Source organism: Elephantulus edwardii, unplaced genomic scaffold (genome assembly GCF_000299155.1).
Source record: "Elephantulus edwardii isolate Elephantulus edwardi_28Jun2011 unplaced genomic scaffold, EleEdw1.0 scaffold00066, whole genome shotgun sequence".
Lineage (NCBI taxonomy): Eukaryota > Metazoa > Chordata > Mammalia > Macroscelidea > Macroscelididae > Elephantulus > Elephantulus edwardii.
Genome location: NW_006399816.1, coordinates 6,184,689 through 6,194,080, shown reverse-complemented (window position 1 = coordinate 6,194,080; position 9,392 = coordinate 6,184,689).

Below are 9,392 nucleotides of genomic sequence, written 5' to 3'. Positions count from 1 at the left end.
CACGGGCCATTGGCTCACGGGTACTCACGTCAGTCACTCTTGTCCCGCCCCTCTCTTCGCCCCGCCTCTTCCTCTTCATTGCACGCCCCCTCCCTCAAAAGAATTTTTTTTTCTTTTTTTCATTAAACTGGGCACCGGTGGGAGGTGCATCCGTGGTAGAGCTCAATAGGTCTTCGGCTCTCGAGTTTAAAACCCCTATCCGGACTGGAGGAAACCGTCTGGAACTTTAGACCCAAAGGAAGAAGGAGCGGAGCCACCTGGCCCCACTTCCTCCACATGCACGCTAGGCTTGGAGCTAGGCAGAGAGAGAAAGAGGCGGGAAAGGGCGTCCTAGTGCCTGTTTGGAATGTCTGTGACCTGTATCCAGTCCGCTCTGTTAGGAGCGAGAAATGCATGATGAAAACGGGGAGCCCTGCCTCTCGGGCGACAGACACTAGTCTGACCACCTACTGTGAACGAGATAGACACAGTATCGCGCCTGCTGCTAGATTAATTTACCATGGCTGGGTGCATTTACAGAGGCTTACTCCATCCTGGCCAAGTACTCTTGATCCAACTGAAGATACAGAAAGCTAACTCAAGACAGGAATGTGTACAAAGCAGTAAAAAACACCAAAAGGAGTTCCCTGTTGAGAAAACCTGCTGTCAAGAACTCAAAAGTGATAAAGAGCAAGGCTGTCAGTTTAAAGACAAAGGTGTTCTTTATCCAAGGCATGGTATTTTGCAATTGCCTACTATGCATCGGAAAGTTGAATGAATAAAGATGACAGAAGAATTGATGCCTCTGAATTGTATTGAAGAAGAATACTAAAAAAAAAAAAAAAAAAAAAAAACCAGAAAAAGAACTGACAAGCCTGCCTTTGAGGAAGTGCAATCAATGTGCTCCTTAGAGGAAAGGATGGTGAAACTTTTATCTCACTTACTTAGGCCATATTGTCAGAAGAGGCATAGGTTATTTAATATAGGAACTCAGAAGAGATTTATTCTAGCTGAATGAAAATTAGGAAAGGCTTCATAGCCTTTATACAGCATTCAAGTTAGGTCTCAAAATAAATGAAGGCAAAAGTCATTTTCAGCCACAGGCACAGAAGGGTACATAAAAATATTGGTAAGAACTTTTAAGTGTAGCTGAACAGTTAATGAAGATGGGAAATGGAGGATCAAACAGAGGGGAAGTTTTTGTTGTTTTTTTAAAATACCTGATTAAAATGGACCTGCATAGCTGACCACTTCTGAGCCAATGGTCACAAGATCGTACAAAAGGCCTGGAATCCTGGTCCAAACTCAACATTTTAAGAGCTGGATGGGTTCTGAAGGAGAGCTGAATGAGGAATCCTTGTAGACATCAAGGCCAGGCTCAAAGCTGTTGTAAAGAACTGTTGAAAACCATCAGAGGCATATTCTGTGATCAGAGGGGTAAGTGGGAGAATAAAAAAAAAAAGCTTCCTTTCCCTCTCTCCTAAGTCATCCAATCCTGTACGCGTTCCCCACCTTCAGTGATTAAGTCAAAAAGCCCTGACTCAGCTTCTCTCCTGCATCATTTGCTGTGTTTGTTGTAACTCCCTACCAAAAGTGGGTAGGGAAGTGGGCCAGGGACCACCCACACATGTTCAATAGACTGAACTTGTGATTTCTCTTTCATTGCTGTCCAGTCAGAACTCTTTCATAGCTAACTCTCCAGCAGGTTTTTGGAGGCTGTAAAGCACACAGCAAGAAGAGACAATGGTGGGTTTCAACTTTCAGAGAAGCGCTGCCTTTGGATTAGCAGCCCAGCTCCTGAACCTGCAATTGTTGTTGTTCTATGCCTTCAAGTAGGAACCAACCTATAATTGAACTCCAGTGGATTTTTAGAGGCAATCAATCACATGAGAGGAGATTGCCCATTCTTCCTGAGCCCGTGATAGTGGCTCAAAATGTGTAAGGAAGAAGTACCCCCTAAATAAAGTAGCCTTGGCTGCATGTAAGATGATTACCAGGGATGAGAAGGGAAGAAGAGGGGAGTAAAAATTACTAAATAGACAACTTGGGTGAAGGGAAAGGGAATATACAGTAAAAGATTTACCCGATATTGTAATTAATAAATTACATCAATCAATTGTAGTTATTGATATAATTGAGTGAAACACCAATATTATGTTAACTCAAATGTTGAAAAATAGGGGAGAAACCCTAAATCTTAACCACCTTTTGAATTAGAGATTGGTGATTAAAAGATAGGGTTTTTAAAAAAAAATAACTGCATGTAGGCATCAAGGAAAGGAAATTAATGTGAATGATGTGGCATATGCAGAATATGAAGGTCCTTGAGGCCTATGGGTCAAATGGAGGCCTGCTGCTGCTGTAGGGTGCTGTGTTATTGTGTTTTAATGAGGTCTTCAATGCAGGCAGTGACTGTGGGGAAAACAAAAGTCAAACAGCAGACCTACTTGAGACTCAAAGAGAGTAACTATTTCATTGTTGGTAGTGGAGGGAAGGAAGTAGCCAGTGGTTGTGTGAAGAGGTGTATGGAGAATTTGTGGCTAGTGGTTGGGTAAATATGGGTTCTAAGCCTAGCATGGCCAGTAGCTGGTAGATTCAATAAGCAAGTCCCATTCTTATTCTAGACCTGTTCTCCCTCTGTGTTCCCAATAGGATTAGAAATTAGAATAGAAAGAGAACCTCTATGGAGTAGAAATTACTTATATTTGATGTATATTTTCCTTGGGGGAAGGGAGAATGGGAGAGATATTTCCACTTAAGAGCAGAAAGAAAGTAGGGATGGTTTGGGAAGTATAGTGGGTCATACCAGGAATCTGAGCCCGTGGAATCACTGAGGGGTAAGAGTATAGTGATAGGAAGGCTAGGAGATAGGAGAAGGCTGTGTACTTAGGAAGAGGCTCAGGTCCTGGCAGTGCTAGGTCAGGCTTCACACTCAGATTGGAAGCACTTAATGTGAAGACAAGAGAAGACTCCATGTCTGGAGCTTATCATACTGCCATTGAGTATTTCCTTGCTAAAGGTGTAATAGATACTAATGATGTCAATGTGGGATAAAGCAGAGTGGTAGAACAGAAAGAATACTGGTTTGAAAATTGAGCCCCCCGGTCCTCACACAGTTCCTTGCTATCTGTGGAGCAACATTACCTCTTCTACAAGAGGATGGCATAATAATTCCAGCTTTGCTGCTCTCAAGTTTGTTGTGAGGTTCAAAGATGATAAAATGCACTTTTAATACATCTGAAGTTGGTTTTGTCCATAGAGGCCAAGGACCAATGCATTTGACTTTGAGCCTAAGGCAGCAAGTGGTGTACTGTGGATGAAATGTTATTTTCAACTAGAACATTTACCACCTCCCCTCCCCAATCAGGAACCAGGTTTCCTGACACCCTCAGCCCTCAGTGCACCACCCTGATGAGGACTTCCCTCCAAACATCCCTAAACTGTCCTCAGGAGGCCACTTGGGAAGAGGTCCAGTGATTGCTTTTGAAATCAGTATATTGAAGCCCATGAGGCCCACTCTGCCTTTGAGTGATACTGGTCTTCCAACTGCTTTGAGGGTTGCATGTTTATCTCTCTCTCTCCACACCATCAAGGTCAGAGGAGTAGATAGACCTGGGTGAGGTTCCTCTGTGGAGTCATGTGATCTCAAGTTCTGATTCCAATGGGCCTGTATGAAACTCAAAGGGAATGGATAACTGATTCAGTGTGGGCAGGAGGGAAGGAAGTAGCCAGTGGAAGAGGCCTCTTTTATGTGAAATCTCCCACAAGGTTTGAGAGTTACAGATTCTTATTCCAGATGAGTAAACTGGGGCTCAGAGGATTAGAATGACTACTCCTCACCCCTCTTCCTGCCCACCTCCTTCATCAGGCAAGTCAGTCAGGGTCCAAAGGCTGAGTTTTGTTCTCAACCTGCTCTGTCTGCCAGAGATAATATATAAAATGTGACCCCATCAGAAACTCTCTCTAGCTCCACATGCACAACTCTAAGAGTAGTTTGTCCCCAGCCAATTTTTTTTGGTTTAAATAATTATCTGAGCTTCATAGACTATGTAAAGGCATTTGACTGTGTGGATCACAACAAACTGTGACTGACTCTGAGAAGAATGGGAATCCTAGAATATTTGATTGTGCTTATGTGAAACCTATTCTTGGACCAGGAGATAGTCATCACAACAGAGCAAAGAAACACTGCATGGTTCAAAATCAGAAAGGGTGTACACCAGGATGTATCCTATCTCCATCTTTTCAATCTATATGCAGAACAGATCATCTGGGAGGCTGGGCTGTATGAGGAGGAATCTGGCATCAGGACTGGAGGAAGATTCATCAATAATCTACGTTCGGCAGATAACACAACTCTCCTTGCTGAAACTGAGGAGGACCTAAAGTGCTTACTGCAGAAGGTCAAGGACTGCAGCCGTTAGTATGGATTGAAGTTCAACATCTAGAAAACAAAAATTCTCACCAATGGGCCAGGTGGCTACATTATGATAGATGGTGAAGAGATTGAGATTGTCAACAGCTTTAGTTTACTTGACTCCACAATCAACACTTTTGGTACAGCCAAGAAAATCAAAAGATGAATTGCATTGGGAAAGTCTGCTGTTGGGGACCTCTCCAAAGTTCTGAAAAGCAACAGTGTCTAGAAACTAAGATGCTTCTGATCCAGGCAAGGGTCTTCATAATTGTTTACTATGCATCAGAAAGCTGGACAATGACTAGTGATGATAGAAAGAGAATTGATGCCTTTGAGCTGTGGTGCTAGAGAAGAGTATTGAATCTGCCAGGAGAACATACAGGTTCACAAGGAGGAGGTGAAACTAGACTGCTCCTTGGAGGCAAGGATTCTGAAGCTTTATCTGACATACTTTGGGCATGTTGCGAGGGACCAGTCAGTCCTTGAAGAGGTACATCATGCTTGGGAGGGTGGAGGGACAGCATAAGAGATGAAGACCCTTAATGAGATTGATTCAGTGACTAGGATAATGAGGGTAGGTGTATCAGAGACAATAAGGTTGGCTCAGGATAGAGCAGGTTTCAGGGCTATTGTACATGACCTGATGGCACATTAACAACAGAACATCATCATCATCATACAAACAAGTCAACTCATAACACAAATACTTAAAACTGTCATACCTGCTAACACCTACAATCTCAATGGAATCTCTCTTATATACACAAACAGGAGTCATTCACAGTTCTTTTGGGTACTTAAAGTGACCAGGAGACATTTAGAGCCTGCAATTCAGTGGTCTGCAGACAGAGCCTTTGATAGGATAATCAATGGCAACTACAGCAACAGGCATCTGAGGCTTTCCTTTGGAGTTTGAGGCTAGCTCCCCAACTCCAAACCAACACTCTTTGGGTTCAAGGGGGAAAGCTCAAGCTTGGTCAGGACTTCAGTTCAGCCTCTTTCCTCGGTGGATGCCTAAATTTGCAAATGGAGCTCTCTGGTGGCATATTCTTTAGGGAGTTGTGCTGCTAACCCAAAGGTTGTGCTCTGTGGTTGTTCAAATCCACCAATGCCTCTGAGAATTAAAGTGGGCAGTATGTGTTTTAAGGCTTCAGAAACTCAATGGAAGAATACCTAACTTCAGTGAGCTTTGTAACTTTCAAGTATGCCTTGCCTTTAGTTAGGGTTCTCTGACCTTTTTTATCATATCCCCACCCCCTCTTCTGGTCATTCAAATGCAAAGCCCCTGAAGTGAAGTTGGAGTCTTGGAGCAGACCAGAAAGACCAAACAGCTCTATTGTGTGAGTCAGCACTCAGCTGGAGAAATTCCATTTTCTGATTTCTGGATAGTCTGGGGGACTTGGGGAATTTTGAGAGGATGCTAAGACTGCCATGTTCTACCCTGAAGTGCCTTCTCCTGAGTGTTAGCTGACTTCTCTGAATTGCTTACAAACCAAATATGGAAAATCATTATCATAACAAGTTTGTTGTTGGTAGGTGCCATCAAGTTATGACTCATAGCGACCCCTGAACAATAGATCTGAACCCTATTCTATCCTGCACCTCTTGACACTTCCAAACACACAAGAACTTACTGCAGCAGGAGCTGGGTCAGTCGACTTAATTGAAGAGTTTTCCTCTCCTTCACTGACCCTCTACCCTTCTCAGAGTAATGCCCTTCTCTAAGGAATAGCCCTTCCTAGCAACATGCCCAAAGTATGTGAATTAAAGCCTCATTATTCTTTCCTCTAAAGAGCACTCCGGCTGCAACCTTTTCAGAACATATCTGTCAGTTCTTAGTTCCCCTACATTACCTGGATTTGCTTTCAAAGGGTTTGCTTTTTTTCACAGCAATTATTTGGTGATTTTTAAATTTTTTTTTTTTTTTTTTTAATAAAAGCAAGTACCTTTGTTCAAATGAACCTTGAATAGGGGGAAAGGAGCTCTGGCGGCACAGTGGTAAGAAGCTATGCTGCAATCTGAAAAGCAAATGGTTCAAATCCATCAGCCAGCTGCTCAAGAGAAGGATGGACAGTCTTCTGTGTGACTTACTGCCTCTGAAAACCTGCTGCACTGTCAGCTATGAGTTGGTTCTGACTCAAAAGGACACAACAATAGGGAAAGAGTGCTCACTGTGGTTGAAGGCACAGAGTGCTGTTACTGCACCTTCCACTTGTCTGCCTTCCTACCCCACAAAGTCTACTCACCCAAAGCTGCTTAGCCAGAACAGATTTGTAGTTGACCCTCCAATGGGTTTCCAAGGCTGTAACTTGCATGGGATGAGATAACCAAGTGAACCCCTATCTCTTCTTATTCATTCATCCCAGCCGTCTCTCACGCCTGAAAGCCAGTGAAACCCAGCTTGTCCTCAGGTTACCTCTGCCCTGCGGGGCTTTCCTCCTCCTACCCATCTTTTATAGGCTTTCTCCTTCACTCTTGGCTGATCCCACTCACTGGCAGTGTTCACTGTTTTTATCTAGATTAAGTTTCCAATTGATGCTCACAGTCCAATATCTAGTGAGCTTTGGTGGCCTAGTGGTTAAGCTACACTGCAAACCCAAAGGCAGTTTGTTTTAAATTCACCAGCTGCTCCACAAGAGAAGGATGGACAGTTTCCTCCTGTGTGCTTAAACTGGATGGCCAGCTATGAGTCTGTTCCAACTCATTGGCACACAACAGCCCAGTATCTACTCTGAACATAATTTTCTGATTTTCATGGGCTCTTGGGCAAAGGCAGTCAGAAAAGTCAAGTAAGATGCCCCTCAAAGTTAAATAACTCATCTCTGATGAGCTGTGAATTTTTTCTGTCTTGAGGCTTTCAAACTGTATTGTGGGTTGGAAAAGTAGCTAGGTTCTGATGTGGATCAGGAGTGAAAGGGTGTAAACTGCAGTGGAGAAAGAAACGCTGTTGCTGGGTTTTTTTAAAATCTCCTCTTGGGGGGAGCTCTGGTGGCCTAGTGGCAAGAAGCTGCACTGCAATCCCAGAGGAACACGGTTCAAATCCACCAGACGCTCGGCCGGAGAAGGAGGCGCAATATCCTCCTGTACCAGTCAGATCTGATTTGACGGTACACGCACACAAAATTTAAAAAAAAAAATAAAAATCTCCTCTTGGGAGCTCTGGTGGCCTAGTGGCAAGGAGCTGCAACTACAATCCCAGAGGTGCCCAGTTCGAATCTACCAGATTCTCTGCCGGGGAAGGAGGGGCAATCTCCTCCTGTACCAGTCAGATCTGATTTGATGGTACACTCACACAAAAATAATAAAATAATAATAATAAAAATTTTAAAAAAAGGGGGAGCTCAGGTGGCCTAGTGGCAAGAAGCTGCAACTACAGTCCCAGAGGTGCCCGGTTCGAATCTACCAGATTCTCTGCCGGGGAAGGAGGGGCAATCTCCTCCTGTACCAGTCAGATCTGATTTGACGGTACACTCACACAAAAAAAATAATAAAAATTTAAAAAAAAATAATAATAAAATAAAATCTCCTCTCACTGCCTTACTTTCTACCACCACAGTCATCATCGTCTAACTTAAGCAGCTGTTGAAAAAGCACCTCTGCCCCAGCCAACACTCCCAGGTAGGATTCTGCAGTCAAATGCTCTATTCGTGAATGATACCCCATCAGCTAGGATTCTAGGTTAGCTAGCTTAGTCTCATCAAAAAATATTGAGTATTTAAAACTGCGTCATGTCAGATTTTGCTGAGGAAGGACCTGAGGGCAACTGATAAAGGAGTGGAGAATAACCATACACTCAACAGCATTTAGAAAATGCTTGGATTTCTACTTACGGAGAAGACCTAGGTTTCCCTGTGGTTGGCAGTAGCAGGGCAACCTAGACACCTGACTGAATAACCAATGTGTGTTTTTAACTATGAGGCACACACCTCCCAAGAGAAAAATCTGTCAACATAAGTTCCCTTGTGGGAGATTCACCTCTGGTTTTTGGTAAGTTAACAATGGTCCTTAGGTAATGACCAAAGCCAGTGACAAATCTAAGGTTTGGTCTGGAATCGTTGGAACCTTGAGTTTGTCTTCCCCACACAGAACAGGAAGGAAGCCTTAAGTTGCAGGACTGGCTGGTCTTGAGGAAGACAAGGACAGTCAACTGGCTTGCTTTCCATCCAAGCTGTGGGCATACTGGGATGGGAACTGAAGAAATACAATGGTGTGGTGACAACTTGTGATGACCGTATGTACAACACAATCTCTGTGTTGATGACCAATGTCAATCTATCTCCTTGAAGGTCTTCCTCTCTTCCCTGATCCTCTGCTTTTCCAAGCATGACCCCTCCTGATAACATGGCTAAAGAAGTGAGAGGAAGTTTCACTACCCTTGCTTCTAAGCAGCATTCTAGAAGCAGTTGGTCAGGAGAGATGTTCTTTTGGTGGTACACAATATTGAATACTGGTGTATTCAATATTCCTCAATACCATTATGAATTCGAAGGCATCAATTCTTCTTTGATCATCCTTATTCACTGAAATATAGTTTGAAAATAAGCTAAAATGGTATCCTACCCACCTGGAGAATGGAGGTCTGCTAATCCTTCCTGTGCCTTCCCACTGCCCAACCAAGAACTAGACTCCTAGTCTCAGGATCTTAGTAGGATTATCTCGTGCAAGCTCTTTGAGGACTTGGCATGCATAGATTGAGTGTTAAGACCTCAAAACCATTAAAAAGCAAACTCATTCTTAGAAGACTTTTCTGCTTGGTCATTAGAAGCCTTTAAGGGCAAGAGTCCTATCTCCCACATATCAAGATTCTACAGTAATAGTCCAGTTCACCAAGTTCCACCCTGTCATTTACCTGCATTCTGCCACATGGAGGCAGATAATGGTGGACTCCCTAAGCAGAGAGTGCTGAGGGACCTTTTACCTCAGGGGTCCTATACTAGCTGACAAGGCTGGGCAAAATGAACAGAACAACAGGGGCGCAAGAAGAATGTGGTCATTT